We start from the raw sequence: 23982 nt of genomic DNA on the forward strand, positions 1-23982 counted from the left end.
TTTCTGTTTTGCGATTCGCTCAATACATTTCGATTTAACAGAGTTTCTGAGGTAACTTCCAGCAGCAAAAATCCTCAGCCGAGGATCTGGGAAAATTTCACAGAGTATGGTCAGTCGGAGCTAAAGTAAGGAAGTCGTTCGTTTCTGCAGTGTTTCACAATACTACCTTTCCCGTGAGCAGTCGAACAGACTAAATGATTGTGCCACAGACTGCGATGGCAAACTCCGCTAAAAAGTAATCATTTAAAGCCGGTGGAAGCAACATGACGTTATTGGGGTACATCGTGGAAAAAGATACTTCGGTGGACCTCGTCCATGCTCACCACATAGCCAAAACTAAACAAGTCCCGTTCCCCAGCATTTGGCCCCAAACCCTCTCAACGCACCATATCCAGAAACTCACCCGATTACCTTTGCAATTTTCTGAGTGTAATAGCCTCCTCCGAGCTATTGGAAACAAAAAGGTGAAACGTAGAACGGATTCAACTTTCAGTGCTGGACGCCACTGAGCCGGAGCACGCACGGCAGTGGCTCGTTTCTGTAGTGTAGTGGTCATCACGTTCGCCTAACACGCGAAAGGTCCCCAGTTCGAAACTGGGCAGGAACTGTTTTGTTCTTCAACTGCAGCCTTTTACATGGACAAGAGCTGAGCTTTCTTGCATGCTTTCCCATCTGCAAACCTGCCTTCGAATTTGCTTGAACAAATCTGCTCTGGTAGTGAAATGTAATGCAATTCCATTTAATTACAGTGCAAAGCGTTGTTAGGTTTTTCTCCAACCTGGTTCTGATCATATGCCATTCTGTTGGAGAATGTAGTTACCGCCTTCTGATCCTTCCACGAAAAGCAGTACCGCATTTGCCTTCCTTGCGCCGACGGCTCGGTTCAAAGACAGGAAAGAAGCTGATGCGCTGGTGTCACAGCGCACCACGAATTCCTGAACTTGTCTGTCTGTCAAATGTACCCCAAGGTCGTCTCAGAAAGACCTCATTTGGAAGCTGTCAATCGTGATTCAACGTGCAAGAATTGGCACCAGATATCCTGAATCATATTTTGGAGCAATTCGCACGTTCGTGGCTCATTCAATCAGCAACAGCAATGAAAGAAATTGCACTCTCAGAGGAATCTTTCGACTTGCGCATTCATAGCGTCGCTAGCATTAAGGTCCGCCCCGAGATCTAAGTCATGTTGGAACTGAAACGGTGGAATCGACAGAGAGGCTACAGAATGACATCGCATCCATTTGGTTTTCTTTAAATCACTGACGAGCAGGAAAATGTAAACGGGGAGGGCGAGTGGAGAAGTGAGGCAGTTGCAGTTCTGGTGAAATTCCTTCTTTGTGATTCACTCAGCAACCAGAGACGTGAAGGTGACTCAGGCGTGAAAGCTCTTCACATCGAGAACAAAAAGCACTCAAGGACAGTTAGCAGCTCTTCCGGAGTGAGGGTGGGGTGAGGTAATTACCTTTTGACTTCTGTTACTATGTTCAGAAACTGCCGTTTTGATTGAGGTGAACAGAAACTGCATTTCTAAAAAGCACCATGGAATTTAGCAAAATTTATTGAGTCGCTTGTCGTCGATTCCCACATAGGTTTCCAACGCAGTTAGTATCCATGTGGCTCATGTCCAGGTGTGAACATCTCTGCAGCACATTGCACGGTTAAGGTAAAAGGCAAGGAAAGTGGCTTCTAGAACTGGCTCCGAGGTCAGAGCATTCTCACAATGTGATCTGTCGTTCTCGGATTGTAATGTTACCTCCGGTTTTAGGGTGGAGAACATTCTTTGGGACTCTTATTCTGAAAAAAAAAACAGACACAGCGACTGAAACTATGCTGCACGGTATGATGTGGATTACGGCCTGCTCAGGTTTGTGCATTTTCCCTGTCGTCCGGTGTGTTTCATGTTCCGTGCAAACGTGAAAGTCGTCCTGTTTCGAGCAATGGGTGAAATCATTTAGCAAAGCGAGATTCGAAATTGCAGTAATGTCAAGCAGCTCATGGTTATTTGACCAAATCATAAGCGAACCCATATTCTCACGCACTCACAGATACATTTGTAGCTGAAAAGAGTCTGAGAAGATAGACTCAGCTTACCATTGATTTTTGACTGGACTGATGGGCTATCAATATCTGCTGCGAAATTGACATTGTAGCTGTGCGAGTCCGAGAGGACATCCCAGCAGCTGTGCGAGTCCGAGAGGAATCATGGAACCCTTATCATGTGACTTTGCATCTGTTGTTATGCAGGAGGACAATTGGAAATACAAGAAAATGAGGCGGCGCGGCCGGCTGGTAGTGTGGCCGAGCGGTCTAAGGCGCTGGATCCAAGTTCCAGTCTCGAAAGGGGCGTGGATTCGAATCCCACCACTGCCATTTCTGCTGATCAACTCCAACGCTGCAGCTTGTTAAAATGCTGTTTCGTTGCCCACTGTCTATTGATTTTGAAAACAAAAGTAAAATGTGTTTGCTTCCCAGGGAGTTAACTGTGGTGTGGGATACTGCCATATATTTCAAAATGTCTCTACTGTCATGATCGTGTTCGCCTCCCGCGCGGAAAATCGCAAACAGTTCTGCCGTCCCAGGCAAGTTGAGCTTTTACTGGAACCGAATGGAGACTGTTATTTCATCGCTGTTGTGAAACGAAGTCCTACGGTGACTCTACTCGTTGGTTATTTGGGTTTCTAGCTAATGGGAAAATCGTCCCAATGAATTTCGATGTCATACCTTATTGAATATCTTCCATTTCCGTCCTGGAAACATCGGAAGGGAAAGGTAATCTAATCGAGACTGTGATTGGTGAAATTCACTTTTTACGGCCAATTCTTATTATGTTCTTTCTTTCTCTCTTTTCAGCATTGTCTGGAAAGTGGTGGTGCACTAAGGCTGCAGTATGTTTGAAAGAGTCGTTTGGAAATGCCCTGTTGTTAGTTGTGAGATTACTTTATGACTCATGCCCTCGGACTTTATCACATTTAGCATTCATGCATCTCTGTGTCTGAAAATGCCAGTTTCGTTTGTGTTCCGTGTTAAATGCTTTCTGTTTTGCGATTCGCTCAATACATTTCGATTTAACAGAGTTTCTGAGGTAACTTCCAGCAGCAAAAATCCTCAGCTGAGGATCTGTGAAAATTTCACAGAGTATGGTCAGTCGGAGCTAAAGTAAGGAAGTCGTTCGTTTCTGCAGTGTTTCACAATACTACCTTTCCCGTGAGCAGTCGAACAGACTAAATGATTGTGCCACTGACTGCGATGGCAAACCCCGCTAAAAAGTAATCCTTTAAAGCCGGTGGAAGCAACATGACGTTATTGGGGTACATCGTGGAAAAAGATACTTCGGTGGACCTCGTCCATGCCCACCACATAGCCAAAACTAAACAAGTCCCGTTCCCCAGCATTTGGCCCCAAACCCTCTCAACGCACCATATCCAGAAACTCACCCGATTACCTTTGCAATTTTCTGAGTGTAATCGCCTCCTCCGAGCTATTGGAAACAAAAAGGTGAAACGTAGAACGGATTCAACTTTCAGTGCTGGACGCCAGTGAGCCGGAGCACGCGCGGCAGTGGCTCGTTTCTGTAGTGTAGTGGTCATCACGTTCGCCTAACACGCGGAAGGTCCCCAGTTCGAAACTGGGCAGAAACTGTTTTGTTCTTCAACTGCAGCCTTTTACATGGACAAGAGCTGAGCTTTCTTGCATGCTTTCCCATCTGCAAACCTGCCTTCGAATTTGCTTGAACAAATCTGCTCTGGTAGTGAAATGTAATGCAATTCCATTTAATTACAGTGCAAAGCGTTGTTAGGTTTTTCTCCAACCTGGTTCTGATCATATGCCATTCTGTTGGAGAATGTAGTTACCGCCTTCTGATCCTTCCACGAAAAGCAGTACCGCATTTGCCTTCCTTGCGCCGACGGCTCGGTTCAAAGACAGGAAAGAAGCTGATGCGCTGGTGTCACAGCGCACCACGAATTCCTGAACTTGTCTGTCTGTCAAATGTACCCCAAGGTCGTCTCAGAAAGACCTCATTTGGAAGCTGTCAATCGTGATTCAACGTGCGAGAATTGGCACCAGATATCCTGAATCATGTTTTGGAGCAATTCGCACGTTCGTGGCTCATTCAATCAGCAACAGCAATGAAAGAAATTGCACTCTCAGAGGAACCTTTCGACTTGCGCATTCATAGCGTCGCTAGTATTAAGGTCCGCCCCGAGATCTAAGTCATGTTGGAACTGAAACGGTGGAATCGACAGAGAGGCTACAGAATGACATCGCATCCATTTGGTTTTCTTTAAATCACTGACGAGCAGGAAAATGTAAACGGGGAGGGCGAGTGGAGAAGTGAGGCAGTTGCAGCTCTGGTGAAATTCCTTCTTTGTGATTCACTCAGCAACCAGAGACGTGAAGGTGACTCAGGCGTGAAAGCTCTTCACATCGAGAACAAAAAGCACTCAAGGGCAGTTAGCAGCTCTTCCGGAGTGAGGGTGGGGTGAGGTAATTACCTTTTGACTTCTGTTACTATGTTCAGAAACTGCCGTTTTGATTGAGGTGAACAGAAACTGCATTTCTAAAAAGCACCATGGAATTTAGCAAAATTTATTGAGTCGCTTGTCGTCGATTCCCACATAGGTTTCCAACGCAGTTGGTATCCATGTGGCTCATGTCCAGGTGTGAACATCTCTGCAGCACATTGCACGGTTAAGGTAAAAGGCAAGGAAAGTGGCTTCTAGAACTGGCTCCGAGGTCAGAGCATTCTCACAATGTGATCTGTCGTTCTCGGATTGTAATGTTACCTCCGGTTTTAGGGTGGAGAACATTCTTTGGGACTCTTATTCTGAAAAAAAAACAGACACAGCGACTGAAACTATGCTGCACGGTATGATGTGGATTACGGCCTGCTCAGGTTTGTGCATTTTCCCTGTCGTCCGGTGTGTTTCATGTTCCGTGTAAACGTGAAAGTCGTCCTGTTTCGAGCAATGGGTGAAATCATTTAGCAAAGCGAGATTCGAAATTGCAGTAATGTCAAGCAGCTCATGGTTATTTGACCAAATCATAAGCGAACCCATATTCTCACGCACTCACAGATACATTTGTAGCTGAAAAGAGTCTGAGAAGATAGACTCAGCTTACCATTGATTTTTGACTGGACTGATGGGCTATCAATATCTGCTGCGAAATTGACATTGTAGCTGTGCGAGTCCGAGAGGACATCCCAGCAGCTGTGCGAGTCCGAGAGGAATCATGGAACCCTTATCATGTGACTTTGCATCTGTTGTTATGCAGGAGGACAATTGGAAATACAAGAAAATGAGGCGGCGCTGCCGTCTGGTAGTGTGGCCGAGCGGTCTAAGGCGCTGGATCCAGGTTCCTGTCTCGAAAGAGAGCGTGGATTCGAATCCCACCACTGCCATTTCTGCTGATCAACTCCAACGCTGCAGCTTGTTAAAATGCTGTTTCGTTGCCCACTGTCTATTGATTTTGAAAACAAAAGTAAAATGTGTTTGCTTCCCAGGGAGTTAACTGTGGTGTGGGATACTGCCATATATTTCAAAATGTCTCTACTGTCATGATCGTGTTCGCCTCCCGCGCGGAAAATCGCAAACAGTTCTGCCGTCCCAGGCAAGTTGAGCTTTTACTGGAACCGAATGGAGACTGTTATTTCATCGCTGTTGTGAAACGAAGTCCTACGGTGACTCTACTCGTTGGTTATTTGGGTTTCTAGCTAATGGGAAAATCGTCCCAATGAATTTCGATGTCATACCTTATTGAATATCTTCCATTTCCGTCCTGGAAACATCGGAAGGGAAAGGTAATCTAATCGAGACTGTGATTGGTGAAATTCACTTTTTACGGCCAATTCTTATTATGTTCTTTCTTTCTCTCTTTTCAGCATTGTCTGGAAAGTGGTGGTGCACTAAGGCTGCAGTATGTTTGAAAGAGTCGTTTGGAAATGCCCTGTTGTTAGTTGTGAGATTACTTTATGACTCATGCCCTCGGACTTTATCACATTTAGCATTCATGCATCTCTGTGTCTGAAAATGCCAGTTTCGTTTGTGTTCCGTGTTAAATGCTTTCTGTTTTGCGATTCGCTCAATACATTTCGATTTAACAGAGTTTCTGAGGTAACTTCCAGCAGCAAAAATCCTCAGCTGAGGATCTGTGAAAATTTCACAGAGTATGGTCAGTCGGAGCTAAAGTAAGGAAGTCGTTCGTTTCTGCAGTGTTTCACAATACTACCTTTCCCGTGAGCAGTCGAACAGACTAAATGATTGTGCCACTGACTGCGATGGCAAACCCCGCTAAAAAGTAATCCTTTAAAGCCGGTGGAAGCAACATGACGTTATTGGGGTACATCGTGGAAAAAGATACTTCGGTGGACCTCGTCCATGCCCACCACATAGCCAAAACTAAACAAGTCCCGTTCCCCAGCATTTGGCCCCAAACCCTCTCAACGCACCATATCCAGAAACTCACCCGATTACCTTTGCAATTTTCTGAGTGTAATCGCCTCCTCCGAGCTATTGGAAACAAAAAGGTGAAACGTAGAACGGATTCAACTTTCAGTGCTGGACGCCAGTGAGCCGGAGCACGCGCGGCAGTGGCTCGTTTCTGTAGTGTAGTGGTCATCACGTTCGCCTAACACGCGGAAGGTCCCCAGTTCGAAACTGGGCAGAAACTGTTTTGTTCTTCAACTGCAGCCTTTTACATGGACAAGAGCTGAGCTTTCTTGCATGCTTTCCCATCTGCAAACCTGCCTTCGAATTTGCTTGAACAAATCTGCTCTGGTAGTGAAATGTAATGCAATTCCATTTAATTACAGTGCAAAGCGTTGTTAGGTTTTTCTCCAACCTGGTTCTGATCATATGCCATTCTGTTGGAGAATGTAGTTACCGCCTTCTGATCCTTCCACGAAAAGCAGTACCGCATTTGCCTTCCTTGCGCCGACGGCTCGGTTCAAAGACAGGAAAGAAGCTGATGCGCTGGTGTCACAGCGCACCACGAATTCCTGAACTTGTCTGTCTGTCAAATGTACCCCAAGGTCGTCTCAGAAAGACCTCATTTGGAAGCTGTCAATCGTGATTCAACGTGCGAGAATTGGCACCAGATATCCTGAATCATGTTTTGGAGCAATTCGCACGTTCGTGGCTCATTCAATCAGCAACAGCAATGAAAGAAATTGCACTCTCAGAGGAACCTTTCGACTTGCGCATTCATAGCGTCGCTAGTATTAAGGTCCGCCCCGAGATCTAAGTCATGTTGGAACTGAAACGGTGGAATCGACAGAGAGGCTACAGAATGACATCGCATCCATTTGGTTTTCTTTAAATCACTGACGAGCAGGAAAATGTAAACGGGGAGGGCGAGTGGAGAAGTGAGGCAGTTGCAGCTCTGGTGAAATTCCTTCTTTGTGATTCACTCAGCAACCAGAGACGTGAAGGTGACTCAGGCGTGAAAGCTCTTCACATCGAGAACAAAAAGCACTCAAGGGCAGTTAGCAGCTCTTCCGGAGTGAGGGTGGGGTGAGGTAATTACCTTTTGACTTCTGTTACTATGTTCAGAAACTGCCGTTTTGATTGAGGTGAACAGAAACTGCATTTCTAAAAAGCACCATGGAATTTAGCAAAATTTATTGAGTCGCTTGTCGTCGATTCCCACATAGGTTTCCAACGCAGTTGGTATCCATGTGGCTCATGTCCAGGTGTGAACATCTCTGCAGCACATTGCACGGTTAAGGTAAAAGGCAAGGAAAGTGGCTTCTAGAACTGGCTCCGAGGTCAGAGCATTCTCACAATGTGATCTGTCGTTCTCGGATTGTAATGTTACCTCCGGTTTTAGGGTGGAGAACATTCTTTGGGACTCTTATTCTGAAAAAAAAACAGACACAGCGACTGAAACTATGCTGCACGGTATGATGTGGATTACGGCCTGCTCAGGTTTGTGCATTTTCCCTGTCGTCCGGTGTGTTTCATGTTCCGTGTAAACGTGAAAGTCGTCCTGTTTCGAGCAATGGGTGAAATCATTTAGCAAAGCGAGATTCGAAATTGCAGTAATGTCAAGCAGCTCATGGTTATTTGACCAAATCATAAGCGAACCCATATTCTCACGCACTCACAGATACATTTGTAGCTGAAAAGAGTCTGAGAAGATAGACTCAGCTTACCATTGATTTTTGACTGGACTGATGGGCTATCAATATCTGCTGCGAAATTGACATTGTAGCTGTGCGAGTCCGAGAGGACATCCCAGCAGCTGTGCGAGTCCGAGAGGAATCATGGAACCCTTATCATGTGACTTTGCATCTGTTGTTATGCAGGAGGACAATTGGAAATACAAGAAAATGAGGCGGCGCTGCCGTCTGGTAGTGTGGCCGAGCGGTCTAAGGCGCTGGATCCAGGTTCCTGTCTCGAAAGAGAGCGTGGATTCGAATCCCACCACTGCCATTTCTGCTGATCAACTCCAACGCTGCAGCTTGTTAAAATGCTGTTTCGTTGCCCACTGTCTATTGATTTTGAAAACAAAAGTAAAATGTGTTTGCTTCCCAGGGAGTTAACTGTGGTGTGGGATACTGCCATATATTTCAAAATGTCTCTACTGTCATGATCGTGTTCGCCTCCCGCGCGGAAAATCGCAAACAGTTCTGCCGTCCCAGGCAAGTTGAGCTTTTACTGGAACCGAATGGAGACTGTTATTTCATCGCTGTTGTGAAACGAAGTCCTACGGTGACTCTACTCGTTGGTTATTTGGGTTTCTAGCTAATGGGAAAATCGTCCCAATGAATTTCGATGTCATACCTTATTGAATATCTTCCATTTCCGTCCTGGAAACATCGGAAGGGAAAGGTAATCTAATCGAGACTGTGATTGGTGAAATTCACTTTTTACGGCCAATTCTTATTATGTTCTTTCTTTCTCTCTTTTCAGCATTGTCTGGAAAGTGGTGGTGCACTAAGGCTGCAGTATGTTTGAAAGAGTCGTTTGGAAATGCCCTGTTGTTAGTTGTGAGATTACTTTATGACTCATGCCCTCGGACTTTATCACATTTAGCATTCATGCATCTCTGTGTCTGAAAATGCCAGTTTCGTTTGTGTTCCGTGTTAAATGCTTTCTGTTTTGCGATTCGCTCAATACATTTCGATTTAACAGAGTTTCTGAGGTAACTTCCAGCAGCAAAAATCCTCAGCTGAGGATCTGTGAAAATTTCACAGAGTATGGTCAGTCGGAGCTAAAGTAAGGAAGTCGTTCGTTTCTGCAGTGTTTCACAATACTACCTTTCCCGTGAGCAGTCGAACAGACTAAATGATTGTGCCACTGACTGCGATGGCAAACCCCGCTAAAAAGTAATCCTTTAAAGCCGGTGGAAGCAACATGACGTTATTGGGGTACATCGTGGAAAAAGATACTTCGGTGGACCTCGTCCATGCCCACCACATAGCCAAAACTAAACAAGTCCCGTTCCCCAGCATTTGGCCCCAAACCCTCTCAACGCACCATATCCAGAAACTCACCCGATTACCTTTGCAATTTTCTGAGTGTAATCGCCTCCTCCGAGCTATTGGAAACAAAAAGGTGAAACGTAGAACGGATTCAACTTTCAGTGCTGGACGCCAGTGAGCCGGAGCACGCGCGGCAGTGGCTCGTTTCTGTAGTGTAGTGGTCATCACGTTCGCCTAACACGCGGAAGGTCCCCAGTTCGAAACTGGGCAGAAACTGTTTTGTTCTTCAACTGCAGCCTTTTACATGGACAAGAGCTGAGCTTTCTTGCATGCTTTCCCATCTGCAAACCTGCCTTCGAATTTGCTTGAACAAATCTGCTCTGGTAGTGAAATGTAATGCAATTCCATTTAATTACAGTGCAAAGCGTTGTTAGGTTTTTCTCCAACCTGGTTCTGATCATATGCCATTCTGTTGGAGAATGTAGTTACCGCCTTCTGATCCTTCCACGAAAAGCAGTACCGCATTTGCCTTCCTTGCGCCGACGGCTCGGTTCAAAGACAGGAAAGAAGCTGATGCGCTGGTGTCACAGCGCACCACGAATTCCTGAACTTGTCTGTCTGTCAAATGTACCCCAAGGTCGTCTCAGAAAGACCTCATTTGGAAGCTGTCAATCGTGATTCAACGTGCGAGAATTGGCACCAGATATCCTGAATCATGTTTTGGAGCAATTCGCACGTTCGTGGCTCATTCAATCAGCAACAGCAATGAAAGAAATTGCACTCTCAGAGGAACCTTTCGACTTGCGCATTCATAGCGTCGCTAGTATTAAGGTCCGCCCCGAGATCTAAGTCATGTTGGAACTGAAACGGTGGAATCGACAGAGAGGCTACAGAATGACATCGCATCCATTTGGTTTTCTTTAAATCACTGACGAGCAGGAAAATGTAAACGGGGAGGGCGAGTGGAGAAGTGAGGCAGTTGCAGCTCTGGTGAAATTCCTTCTTTGTGATTCACTCAGCAACCAGAGACGTGAAGGTGACTCAGGCGTGAAAGCTCTTCACATCGAGAACAAAAAGCACTCAAGGGCAGTTAGCAGCTCTTCCGGAGTGAGGGTGGGGTGAGGTAATTACCTTTTGACTTCTGTTACTATGTTCAGAAACTGCCGTTTTGATTGAGGTGAACAGAAACTGCATTTCTAAAAAGCACCATGGAATTTAGCAAAATTTATTGAGTCGCTTGTCGTCGATTCCCACATAGGTTTCCAACGCAGTTGGTATCCATGTGGCTCATGTCCAGGTGTGAACATCTCTGCAGCACATTGCACGGTTAAGGTAAAAGGCAAGGAAAGTGGCTTCTAGAACTGGCTCCGAGGTCAGAGCATTCTCACAATGTGATCTGTCGTTCTCGGATTGTAATGTTACCTCCGGTTTTAGGGTGGAGAACATTCTTTGGGACTCTTATTCTGAAAAAAAAACAGACACAGCGACTGAAACTATGCTGCACGGTATGATGTGGATTACGGCCTGCTCAGGTTTGTGCATTTTCCCTGTCGTCCGGTGTGTTTCATGTTCCGTGTAAACGTGAAAGTCGTCCTGTTTCGAGCAATGGGTGAAATCATTTAGCAAAGCGAGATTCGAAATTGCAGTAATGTCAAGCAGCTCATGGTTATTTGACCAAATCATAAGCGAACCCATATTCTCACGCACTCACAGATACATTTGTAGCTGAAAAGAGTCTGAGAAGATAGACTCAGCTTACCATTGATTTTTGACTGGACTGATGGGCTATCAATATCTGCTGCGAAATTGACATTGTAGCTGTGCGAGTCCGAGAGGACATCCCAGCAGCTGTGCGAGTCCGAGAGGAATCATGGAACCCTTATCATGTGACTTTGCATCTGTTGTTATGCAGGAGGACAATTGGAAATACAAGAAAATGAGGCGGCGCTGCCGTCTGGTAGTGTGGCCGAGCGGTCTAAGGCGCTGGATCCAGGTTCCTGTCTCGAAAGAGAGCGTGGATTCGAATCCCACCACTGCCATTTCTGCTGATCAACTCCAACGCTGCAGCTTGTTAAAATGCTGTTTCGTTGCCCACTGTCTATTGATTTTGAAAACAAAAGTAAAATGTGTTTGCTTCCCAGGGAGTTAACTGTGGTGTGGGATACTGCCATATATTTCAAAATGTCTCTACTGTCATGATCGTGTTCGCCTCCCGCGCGGAAAATCGCAAACAGTTCTGCCGTCCCAGGCAAGTTGAGCTTTTACTGGAACCGAATGGAGACTGTTATTTCATCGCTGTTGTGAAACGAAGTCCTACGGTGACTCTACTCGTTGGTTATTTGGGTTTCTAGCTAATGGGAAAATCGTCCCAATGAATTTCGATGTCATACCTTATTGAATATCTTCCATTTCCGTCCTGGAAACATCGGAAGGGAAAGGTAATCTAATCGAGACTGTGATTGGTGAAATTCACTTTTTACGGCCAATTCTTATTATGTTCTTTCTTTCTCTCTTTTCAGCATTGTCTGGAAAGTGGTGGTGCACTAAGGCTGCAGTATGTTTGAAAGAGTCGTTTGGAAATGCCCTGTTGTTAGTTGTGAGATTACTTTATGACTCATGCCCTCGGACTTTATCACATTTAGCATTCATGCATCTCTGTGTCTGAAAATGCCAGTTTCGTTTGTGTTCCGTGTTAAATGCTTTCTGTTTTGCGATTCGCTCAATACATTTCGATTTAACAGAGTTTCTGAGGTAACTTCCAGCAGCAAAAATCCTCAGCTGAGGATCTGTGAAAATTTCACAGAGTATGGTCAGTCGGAGCTAAAGTAAGGAAGTCGTTCGTTTCTGCAGTGTTTCACAATACTACCTTTCCCGTGAGCAGTCGAACAGACTAAATGATTGTGCCACTGACTGCGATGGCAAACCCCGCTAAAAAGTAATCCTTTAAAGCCGGTGGAAGCAACATGACGTTATTGGGGTACATCGTGGAAAAAGATACTTCGGTGGACCTCGTCCATGCCCACCACATAGCCAAAACTAAACAAGTCCCGTTCCCCAGCATTTGGCCCCAAACCCTCTCAACGCACCATATCCAGAAACTCACCCGATTACCTTTGCAATTTTCTGAGTGTAATCGCCTCCTCCGAGCTATTGGAAACAAAAAGGTGAAACGTAGAACGGATTCAACTTTCAGTGCTGGACGCCAGTGAGCCGGAGCACGCGCGGCAGTGGCTCGTTTCTGTAGTGTAGTGGTCATCACGTTCGCCTAACACGCGGAAGGTCCCCAGTTCGAAACTGGGCAGAAACTGTTTTGTTCTTCAACTGCAGCCTTTTACATGGACAAGAGCTGAGCTTTCTTGCATGCTTTCCCATCTGCAAACCTGCCTTCGAATTTGCTTGAACAAATCTGCTCTGGTAGTGAAATGTAATGCAATTCCATTTAATTACAGTGCAAAGCGTTGTTAGGTTTTTCTCCAACCTGGTTCTGATCATATGCCATTCTGTTGGAGAATGTAGTTACCGCCTTCTGATCCTTCCACGAAAAGCAGTACCGCATTTGCCTTCCTTGCGCCGACGGCTCGGTTCAAAGACAGGAAAGAAGCTGATGCGCTGGTGTCACAGCGCACCACGAATTCCTGAACTTGTCTGTCTGTCAAATGTACCCCAAGGTCGTCTCAGAAAGACCTCATTTGGAAGCTGTCAATCGTGATTCAACGTGCGAGAATTGGCACCAGATATCCTGAATCATGTTTTGGAGCAATTCGCACGTTCGTGGCTCATTCAATCAGCAACAGCAATGAAAGAAATTGCACTCTCAGAGGAACCTTTCGACTTGCGCATTCATAGCGTCGCTAGTATTAAGGTCCGCCCCGAGATCTAAGTCATGTTGGAACTGAAACGGTGGAATCGACAGAGAGGCTACAGAATGACATCGCATCCATTTGGTTTTCTTTAAATCACTGACGAGCAGGAAAATGTAAACGGGGAGGGCGAGTGGAGAAGTGAGGCAGTTGCAGCTCTGGTGAAATTCCTTCTTTGTGATTCACTCAGCAACCAGAGACGTGAAGGTGACTCAGGCGTGAAAGCTCTTCACATCGAGAACAAAAAGCACTCAAGGGCAGTTAGCAGCTCTTCCGGAGTGAGGGTGGGGTGAGGTAATTACCTTTTGACTTCTGTTACTATGTTCAGAAACTGTCGTTTTGATTGAGGTGAACAGAAACTGCATTTCTAAAAAGCACCATGGAATTTAGCAAAATTTATTGAGTCGCTTGTCGTCGATTCCCACATAGGTTTCCAACGCAGTTGGTATCCATGTGGCTCATGTCCAGGTGTGAACATCTCTGCAGCACATTGCACGGTTAAGGTAAAAGGCAAGGAAAGTGGCTTCTAGAACTGGCTCCGAGGTCAGAGCATTCTCACAATGTGATCTGTCGTTCTCGGATTGTAATGTTACCTCCGGTTTTAGGGTGGAGAACATTCTTTGGGACTCTTATTCTGAAAAAAAAAACAGACACAGCGACTGAAACTATGCTGCACGGTATGATGTGGATTACGGCCTGCTCAGGTTTGTGCATTTTCCCTGTCGTCCGGTGTGTTTCATGTTCCGTGTAAACGTGAAAGTCGTCCTGTTTCGAGCAATGGGTGAAATCATTTAGCAAAGCGAGATTCGAAATTGCAGTAATGTCAAGCAGCTCATGGTTATTTGACCAAATCATAAGCGAACCCATATTCTCACGCACTCACAGATACATTTGTAGCTGAAAAGAGTCTGAGAAGATAGACTCAGCTTACCATTGATTTTTGACTGGACTGATGGGCTATCAATATCTGCTGCGAAATTGACATTGTAGCTGTGCGAGTCCGAGAGGACATCCCAGCAGCTGTGCGAGTCCGAGAGGAATCATGGAACCCTTATCATGTGACTTTGCATCTGTTGTTATGCAGGAGGACAATTGGAAATACAAGAAAATGAGGCGGCGCTGCCGTCTGGTAGTGTGGCCGAGCGGTCTAAGGCGCTGGATCCAGGTTCCTGTCTCGAAAGAGGCGTGGATTCGAATCCCACCACTGCCATTTCTGCTGATCAACTCCAACGCTGCAGCTTGTTAAAATGCTGTTTCGTTGCCCACTGTCTATTGATTTTGAAAACAAAAGTAAAATGTGTTTGCTTCCCAGGGAGTTAACTGTGGTGTGGGATACTGCCATATATTTCAAAATGTCTCTACTGTCATGATCGTGTTCGCCTCCCGCGCGGAAAATCGCAAACAGTTCTGCCGTCCCAGGCAAGTTGAGCTTTTACTGGAACCGAATGGAGACTGTTATTTCATCGCTGTTGTGAAACGAAGTCCTACGGTGACTCTACTCGTTGGTTATTTGGGTTTCTAGCTAATGGGAAAATCGTCCCAATGAATTTCGATGTCATACCTTATTGAATATCTTCCATTTCCGTCCTGGAAACATCGGAAGGGAAAGGTAATCTAATCGAGACTGTGATTGGTGAAATTCACTTTTTACGGCCAATTCTTATTATGTTCTTTCTTTCTCTCTTTTCAGCATTGTCTGGAAAGTGGTGGTGCACTAAGGCTGCAGTATGTTTGAAAGAGTCGTTTGGAAATGCCCTGTTGTTAGTTGTGAGATTACTTTATGACTCATGCCCTCGGACTTTATCACATTTAGCATTCATGCATCTCTGTGTCTGAAAATGCCAGTTTCGTTTGTGTTCCGTGTTAAATGCTTTCTGTTTTGCGATTCGCTCAATACATTTCGATTTAACAGAGTTTCTGAGGTAACTTCCAGCAGCAAAAATCCTCAGCTGAGGATCTGTGAAAATTTCACAGAGTATGGTCAGTCGGAGCTAAAGTAAGGAAGTCGTTCGTTTCTGCAGTGTTTCACAATACTACCTTTCCCGTGAGCAGTCGAACAGACTAAATGATTGTGCCACTGACTGCGATGGCAAACTCCGCTAAAAAGTAATCCTTTAAAGCCAGTGGAAGCAACATGACGTTATTGGGGTACATCGTGGAAAAAGATACTTCGGTGGACCTCGTCCATGCCCACCACATAGCCAAAACTAAACAAGTCCCGTTCCCCAGCATTTGGCCCCAAACCCTCTCAACGCACCATATCCAGAAACTCACCCGATTACCTTTGCAATTTTCTGAGTGTAATAGCCTCCTCCGAGCTATTGGAAACAAAAAGGTGAAACGTAGAACGGATTCAACTTTCAGTGCTGGACGCCAGTGAGCCGGAACACGCGCGGTAGTGGCTCGTTTCTGTAGTGTAGTGGTCATCACGTTCGCCTAACACGCGGAAGGTCCCCAGTTCGAAACTGGGCAGAAACTGTTTTGTTCTTCAACTGCAGCCTTTTACATGGACAAGAGCTGAGCTTTCTTGCATGCTTTCCCATCTGCAAACCTGCCTTCGAATTTGCTTGAACAAATCTGCTCTGGTAGTGAAATGTAATGCAATTCCATTTAATTACAGTGCAAAGCGTTGTTAGGTTTTTCTCCAACCTGGTTCTGATCATATGCCATTCTGTTGGAGAATGTAGTTACCGCCTTCTGATCCTTCCACGAAAAGCAGTACCGCATTTGCCTTCCTTGCGCCGACGGCTCGGTTCAAAGACAGGAAAGAAGCTGATGCGCTGGTGTCACAGCGCACCACGAATTCCTGAACTTGTCTGTCTGTCAAATGTACCCCAAGGTCGTCTCAGAAAGACCTCATTTGGAAGCTGTCAATCGTGATTCAACGTGCGAGAATTGGCACCAGATATCCTGAATCATGTTTTGGAGCAATTCGCACGTTCGTGGCTCATTCAATCAGCAACAGCAATGAAAGAAATTGCACTCTCAGAGGAACCTTTCGACTTGCGCATTCATAGCGTCGCTAGTATTAAGGTCCGCCCCGAGATCTAAGTCATGTTGGAACTGAAACGGTGGAATCGACAGAGAGGCTACAGAATGACATCGCATCCATTTGGTTTTCTTTAAATCACTGACGAGCAGGAAAATGTAAACGGGGAGGGCGAGTGGAGAAGTGAGGCAGTTGCAGCTCTGGTGAAATTCCTTCTTTGTGATTCACTCAGCAACCAGAGACGTGAAGGTGACTCAGGCGTGAAAGCTCTTCACATCGAGAACAAAAAGCACTCAAGGGCAGTTAGCAGCTCTTCCGGAGTGAGGGTAGGGTGAGGTAATTACCTTTTGACTTCTGTTACTATGTTCAGAAACTGCCGTTTTGATTGAGGTGAACAGAAACTGCATTTCTAAAAAGCACCATGGAATTTAGCAAAATTTATTGAGTCGCTTGTCGTCGATTCCCACATAGGTTTCCAACGCAGTTGGTATCCATGTGGCTCATGTCCAGGTGTGAACATCTCTGCAGCACATTGCACGGTTAAGGTAAAAGGCAAGGAAAGTGGCTTCTAGAACTGGCTCCGAGGTCAGAGCATTCTCACAATGTGATCTGTCGTTCTCGGATTGTAATGTTACCTCCGGTTTTAGGGTGGAGAACATTCTTTGGGACTCTTATTCTGAAAAAAAAAACAGACACAGCGACTGAAACTATGCTGCACGGTATGATGTGGATTACGGCCTGCTCAGGTTTGTGCATTTTCCCTGTCGTCCGGTGTGTTTCATGTTCCGTGTAAACGTGAAAGTCGTCCTGTTTCGAGCAATGGGTGAAATCATTTAGCAAAGCGAGATTCGAAATTGCAGTAATGTCAAGCAGCTCATGGTTATTTGACCAAATCATAAGCGAACCCATATTCTCACGCACTCACAGATACATTTGTAGCTGAAAAGAGTCTGAGAAGATAGACTCAGCTTACCATTGATTTTTGACTGGACTGATGGGCTATCAATATCTGCTGCGAAATTGACATTGTAGCTGTGCGAGTCCGAGAGGACATCCCAGCAGCTGTGCGAGTCCGAGAGGAATCATGGAACCCTTATCATGTGACTTTGCATCTGTTGTTATGCAGGAGGACAATTGGAAATACAAGAAAATGAGGCGGCGCTGCCGTCTGGTAGTGTGGCCGAGCGGTCTAAGGCGCTGGATCCAGGTTCCTGTCTCGAAAGAGGCGTGGATTCGAATCCCACCACTGCCATTTCTGCTGATCAACTCCAACGCTGCAGCTTGTTAAAATGCTGTTTCGTTGCCCACTGTCTATTGATTTTGAAAACAAAAGTAAAATGTGTTTGCTTCCCAGGGAGTTAACTGTGGTGTGGGATACTGCCATATATTTCAAAATGTCTCTACTGTCATGATCGTGTTCGCCTCCCGCGCGGAAAATCGCAAACAGTTCTGCCGTCCCAGGCAAGTTGAGCTTTTACTGGAACCGAATGGAGACTGTTATTTCATCGCTGTTGTGAAACGAAGTCCTACGGTGACTCTACTCGTTGGTTATTTGGGTTTCTAGCTAATGGGAAAATCGTCCCAATGAATTTCGATGTCATACCTTATTGAATATCTTCCATTTCCGTCCTGGAAACATCGGAAGGGAAAGGTAATCTAATCGAGACTGTGATTGGTGAAATTCACTTTTTACGGCCAATTCTTATTATGTTCTTTCTTTCTCTCTTTTCAGCATTGTCTGGAAAGTGGTGGTGCACTAAGGCTGCAGTATGTTTGAAAGAGTCGTTTGGAAATGCCCTGTTGTTAGTTGTGAGATTACTTTATGACTCATGCCCTCGGACTTTATCACATTTAGCATTCATGCATCTCTGTGTCTGAAAATGCCAGTTTCGTTTGTGTTCCGTGTTAAATGCTTTCTGTTTTGCGATTCGCTCAATACATTTCGATTTAACAGAGTTTCTGAGGTAACTTCCAGCAGCAAAAATCCTCAGCTGAGGATCTGTGAAAATTTCACAGAGTATGGTCAGTCGGAGCTAAAGTAAGGAAGTCGTTCGTTTCTGCAGTGTTTCACAATACTACCTTTCCCGTGAGCAGTCGAACAGACTAAATGATTGTGCCACTGACTGCGATGGCAAACTCCGCTAAAAAGTAATCCTTTAAAGCCAGTGGAAGCAACATGACGTTATTGGGGTACATCGTGGAAAAAGATACTTCGGTGGACCTCGTCCATGCCCACCACATAGCCAAAACTAAACAAGTCCCGTTCCCCAGCATTTGGCCCCAAACCCTCTCAACGCACCATATCCAGAAACTCACCCGATTACCTTTGCAATTTTCTGAGTGTAATAGCCTCCTCCGAGCTATTGGAAACAAAAAGGTGAAACGTAGAACGGATTCAACTTTCAGTGCTGGACGCCAGTGAGCCGGAACACGCGCGGCAGTGGCTCGTTTCTGTAGTGTAGTGGTCATCACGTTCGCCTAACACGCGGAAGGTCCCCAGTTCGAAACTGGGCAGAAACTGTTTTGTTCTTCAACTGCAGCCTTTTACATGGACAAGAGCTGAGCTTTCTTGCATGCTTTCCCATCTGCAAACCTGCCTTCGAATTTGCTTGAACAAATCTGCTCTGGTAGTGAAATGTAATGCAATTCCATTTAATTACAGTGCAAAGCGTTGTTAGGTTTTTCTCCAACCTGGTTCTGATCATATGCCATTCTGTTGGAGAATGTAGTTACCGCCTTCTGATCCTTCCACGAAAAGCAGTACCGCATTTGCCTTCCTTGCGCCGACGGCTCGGTCAAAGACAGGAAAGAAGCTGATGCGCTGGTGTCACAGCGCACCACGAATTCCTGAACTTGTCTGTCTGTCAAATGTACCCCAAGGTCGTCTCAGAAAGACCTCATTTGGAAGCTGTCAATCGTGATTCAACGTGCGAGAATTGGCACCAGATATCCTGAATCATGTTTTGGAGCAATTCGCACGTTCGTGGCTCATTCAATCAGCAACAGCAATGAAAGAAATTGCACTCTCAGAGGAACCTTTCGACTTGCGCATTCATAGCGTCGCTAGTATTAAGGTCCGCCCCGAGATCTAAGTCATGTTGGAACTGAAACGGTGGAATCGACAGAGAGGCTACAGAATGACATCGCATCCATTTGGTTTTCATTAAATCACTGACGAGCAGGAAAATGTAAACGGGGAGGGCGAGTGGAGAAGTGAGGCAGTTGCAGCTCTGGTGAAATTCCTTCTTTGTGATTCACTCAGCAACCAGAGACGTGAAGGTGACTCAGGCGTGAAAGCTCTTCACATCGAGAACAAAAAGCACTCAAGGGCAGTTAGCAGCTCTTCCGGAGTGAGGGTGGGGTGAGGTAATTACCTTTTGACTTCTGTTACTATGTTCAGAAACTGCCGTTTTGATTGAGGTGAACAGAAACTGCATTTCTAAAAAGCACCATGGAATTTAGCAAAATTTATTGAGTCGCTTGTCGTCGATTCCCACATAGGTTTCCAACGCAGTTGGTATCCATGTGGCTCATGTCCAGGTGTGAACATCTCTGCAGCACATTGCACGGTTAAGGTAAAAGGCAAGGAAAGTGGCTTCTAGAACTGGCTCCGAGGTCAGAGCATTCTCACAATGTGATCTGTCGTTCTCGGATTGTAATGTTACCTCCGGTTTTAGGGTGGAGAACATTCTTTGGGACTCTTATTCTGAAATAAAAACAGACACAGCGACTGAAACTATGCTGCACGGTATGATGTGGATTACGGCCTGCTCAGGTTTGTGCATTTTCCCTGTCGTCCGGTGTGTTTCATGTTCCGTGTAAACGTGAAAGTCGTCCTGTTTCGAGGAATTGGTGAAATCATTTAGCAAAGCGAGATTCGAAATTGCAGTAATGTCAAGCAGCTCATGGTTATTTGACCAAATCATAAGCGAACCCATATTCTCACGCACTCACAGATACATTTGTAGCTGAAAAGAGTCTGAGAAGATAGACTCAGATTACCATTGATTTTTGACTGGACTGATGGGCTATCAATATCTGCTGCGAAATTGACATTGTAGCTGTGCGAGTCCGAGAGGACATCCCAGCAGCTGTGCGAGTCCGAGAGGAATCATGGAACCCTTATCATGTGACTTTGCATCTGTTGTTATGCAGGAGGACAATTGGAAATACAAGAAAATGAGGCGGCGCGGCCGGCTGGTAGTGTGGCCGAGCGGTCTAAGGCGCTGGATCCAAGTTCCAGTCTCGAAAGGGGCGTGGATTCGAATCCCACCACTGCCATTTCTGCTGATCAACTCCAACGCTGCAGCTTGTTAAAATGCTGTTTCGTTGCCCACTGTCTATTGATGTTGAACACAAAAGTAAAATGGGTTTGCTTCCCAGGGAATTAACTGTGGTGTGGGATACTGCCAAATATTTCTAAATGTCTCTACTGTCATGATCGTGTTCGTCTCCCGCGCGGAAAATCGCAAACAGTTCTGCCGTCCCAGGCAAGTTGAGCTTTTACTGGAACCGAATGGAGACTGTTATTTCATCGCTGTTGTGAAACGAAGTCCTACGGTGACTCTACTCGTTGGTTATTTGGGTTTCTAGCTAATGGGAAAATCGTTCCAATGAATTTCGATGTCATACCTTATTGAATATCTTCCACTTCCGTCCTGGAAACATCGGAAGGGAAAGGTAATCTAATCGAGACTGTGATTGGTGAAATTCACTTTTTACGGCCAATTCTTATTATGTTCTTTCTTTCTATCTTTTCAGCATTGTCTGGAAAGTGGTGGTGCACTAAGGCTGCAGTATGTTTGAAAGAGTCGTTTGGAAATGCCCTGTTGTTAGTTGTGAGATTACTTTATGACTCATGCCCTCGGACTTTATCACATTTAGCATTCATGCATCTCTGTGTCTGAAAATGCCAGTTTCGTTTGTGTTCCGTGTTAAATGCTTTCTGTTTTGCGATTCGCTCAATACATTTCGATTTAACAGAGTTTCTGAGGTAACTTCCAGCAGCAAAAATCCTCAGCTGAGGATCTGTGAAAATTTCACAGAGTATGGTCAGTCGGAGCTAAAGTAAGGAAGTCGTTCGTTTCTGCAGTGTTTCACAATACTACCTTTCCCGTGAGCAGTCGAACAGACTAAATGATTGTGCCACTGACTGCGATGGCAAACTCCGCTAAAAAGTAATCCTTTAAAGCCGGTGGAAGCAACATGACGTTATTGGGGTACATCGTGGAAAAAGATACTTCGGTGGACCTCGTCCATGCTCACCACATAGCCAAAACTAAACAAGTCCCGTTCCCCAGCATTTGGCCCCAAACCCTCTCAACGCACCATATCCAGAAACTCACCCGATTACCTTTGCAATTTTCTGAGTGTAATAGCCTCCTCCGAGCTATTGGAAACAAAAAGGTGAAACGTAGAACGGATTCAACTTTCAGTGCTGGACGCCAGTGAGCCGGAACACGCGCGGTAGTGGCTCGTTTCTGTAGTGTAGTGGTCATCACGTTCGCCTAACACGCGGAAGGTCCCCAGTTCGAAACTGGGCAGAAACTGTTTTGTTCTTCAACTGCAGCCTTTTACATGGACAAGAGCTGAGCTTTCTTGCATGCTTTCCCATCTGCAAACCTGCCTTCGAATTTGCTTGAACAAATCTGCTCTGGTAGTGAAATGTAATGCAATTCCATTTAATTACAGTGCAAAGCGTTGTTAGGTTTTTCTCCAACCTGGTTCTGATCATATGCCATTCTGTTGGAGAATGTAGTTACCGCCTTCTGATCCTTCCACGAAAAGCAGTACCGCATTTGCCTTCCTTGCGCCGACGGCTCGGTTCAAAGACAGGAAAGAAGCTGATGCGCTGGTGTCACAGCGCACCACGAATTCCTGAACTTGTCTGTCTGTCAAATGTACCCCAAGGTCGTCTCAGAAAGACCTCATTTGGAAGCTGTCAATCGTGATTCAACGTGCGAGAATTGGCACCAGATATCCTGAATCATGTTTTGGAGCAATTCGCACGTTCGTGGCTCATTCAATCAGCAACAGCAATGAAAGAAATTGCACTCTCAGAGGAACCTTTCGACTTGCGCATTCATAGCGTCGCTAGTATTAAGGTCCGCCCCGAGATCTAAGTCATGTTGGAACTGAAACGGTGGAATCGACAGAGAGGCTACAGAATGACATCGCATCCATTTGGTTTTCATTAAATCACTGACGAGCAGGAAAATGTAAACGGGGAGGGCGAGTGGAGAAGTGAGGCAGTTGCAGCTCTGGTGAAATTCCTTCTTTGTGATTCACTCAGCAACCAGAGACGTGAAGGTGACTCAGGCGTGAAAGCTCTTCACATCGAGAACAAAAAGCACTCAAGGGCAGTTAGCAGCTCTTCCGGAGTGAGGGTGGGGTGAGGTAATTACCTTTTGACTTCTGTTACTATGTTCAGAAACTGCCGTTTTGATTGAGGTGAACAGAAACTGCATTTCTAAAAAGCACCATGGAATTTAGCAAAATTTATTGAGTCGCTTGTCGTCGATTCCCACATAGGTTTCCAACGCAGTTGGTATCCATGTGGCTCATGTCCAGGTGTGAACATCTCTGCAGCACATTGCACGGTTAAGGTAAAAGGCAAGGAAAGTGGCTTCTAGAACTGGCTCCGAGGTCAGAGCATTCTCACAATGTGATCTGTCGTTCTCGGATTGTAATGTTACCTCCGGTTTTAGGGTGGAGAACATTCTTTGGGACTCTTATTCTGAAATAAAAACAGACACAGCGACTGAAACTATGCTGCACGGTATGATGTGGATTACGGCCTGCTCAGGTTTGTGCATTTTCCCTGTCGTCCGGTGTGTTTCATGTTCCGTGTAAACGTGAAAGTCGTCCTGTTTCGAGCAATGGGTGAAATCATTTAGCAAAGCGAGATTCGAAATTGCAGTAATGTCAAGCAGCTCATGGTTATTTGACCAAATCATAAGCGAACCCATATTCTCACGCACTCACAGATACATTTGTAGCTGAAAAGAGTCTGAGAAGATAGACTCAGCTTACCATTGATTTTTGACTGGACTGATGGGCTATCAATATCTGCTGCGAAATTGACATTGTAGCTGTGCGAGTCCGAGAGGACATCCCAGCAGCTGTGCGAGTCCGAGAGGAATCATGGAACCCTTATCATGTGACTTTGCATCTGTTGTTATGCAGGAGGACAATTGGAAATACAAGAAAATGAGGCGGCGCTGCCGGCTGGTAGTGTGGCCGAGCGGTCTAAGGCGCTGGATCCAGGTTCCTGTCTCGAAAGGGGCGTGGATTCGAATCCCACCACTGCCATTTCTGCTGATCAACTCCAACGCTGCAGCTTGTTAAAATGCTGTTTCGTTGCCCACTGTCTATTGATGTTGAACACAAAAGTAAAATGGGTTTGCTTCCCAGGGAATTAACTGTGGTGTGGGATACTGCCAAATATTTCTAAATGTCTCTACTGTCATGATCGTGTTCGTCTCCCGCGCGGAAAATCGCAAACAGTTCTGCCGTCCCAGGCAAGTTGAGCTTTTACTGGAACCGAATGGAGACTGTTATTTCATCGCTGTTGTGAAACGAAGTCCTACGGTGACTCTACTCGTTGGTTATTTGGGTTTCTAGCTAATGGGAAAATCGTTCCAATGAATTTCGATGTCATACCTTATTGAATATCTTCCATTTCCGTCCTGGAAACATCGGAAGGGAAA

At 45.6% G+C, this 23982-nt stretch overlaps 8 non-coding genes across 8 annotated transcripts; all 8 read left to right on the plus strand.

Moving 5' to 3' along the window:
• Positions 1-534: 534 nt before the first annotated feature.
• Positions 535-607, plus strand: trnav-aac (transfer RNA valine (anticodon AAC)). Its single transcript has one exon. It is a non-coding gene; the product is annotated as a tRNA-Val (tRNA).
• A 2958-nt stretch (positions 608-3565) lies between these two features.
• On the plus strand, positions 3566-3638 carry trnav-aac (transfer RNA valine (anticodon AAC)). The gene has a single exon. It is a non-coding gene; the product is annotated as a tRNA-Val (tRNA).
• A 2958-nt stretch (positions 3639-6596) lies between these two features.
• On the plus strand, positions 6597-6669 carry trnav-aac (transfer RNA valine (anticodon AAC)). Its single transcript has one exon. It is a non-coding gene; the product is annotated as a tRNA-Val (tRNA).
• Positions 6670-9627: 2958 nt separating this feature from the next.
• On the plus strand, positions 9628-9700 carry trnav-aac (transfer RNA valine (anticodon AAC)). The gene has a single exon. It is a non-coding gene; the product is annotated as a tRNA-Val (tRNA).
• A 2958-nt stretch (positions 9701-12658) lies between these two features.
• Positions 12659-12731, plus strand: trnav-aac (transfer RNA valine (anticodon AAC)). Its single transcript has one exon. It is a non-coding gene; the product is annotated as a tRNA-Val (tRNA).
• A 2958-nt stretch (positions 12732-15689) lies between these two features.
• trnav-aac (transfer RNA valine (anticodon AAC)) lies at positions 15690-15762 on the plus strand. Its single transcript has one exon. It is a non-coding gene; the product is annotated as a tRNA-Val (tRNA).
• A 2958-nt stretch (positions 15763-18720) lies between these two features.
• On the plus strand, positions 18721-18793 carry trnav-aac (transfer RNA valine (anticodon AAC)). Its single transcript has one exon. It is a non-coding gene; the product is annotated as a tRNA-Val (tRNA).
• Positions 18794-21749: 2956 nt separating this feature from the next.
• trnav-aac (transfer RNA valine (anticodon AAC)) lies at positions 21750-21822 on the plus strand. The gene has a single exon. It is a non-coding gene; the product is annotated as a tRNA-Val (tRNA).
• Positions 21823-23982: the final 2160 nt, after the last annotated feature.

This window comes from Chiloscyllium plagiosum, unplaced genomic scaffold, assembly GCF_037043375.1.
Source record: "Chiloscyllium plagiosum isolate Xiang-an unplaced genomic scaffold, Cpla_swu_hap1 HiC_scaffold_42, whole genome shotgun sequence".
In the NCBI taxonomy this organism is placed as follows: domain Eukaryota; kingdom Metazoa; phylum Chordata; class Chondrichthyes; order Orectolobiformes; family Hemiscylliidae; genus Chiloscyllium; species Chiloscyllium plagiosum.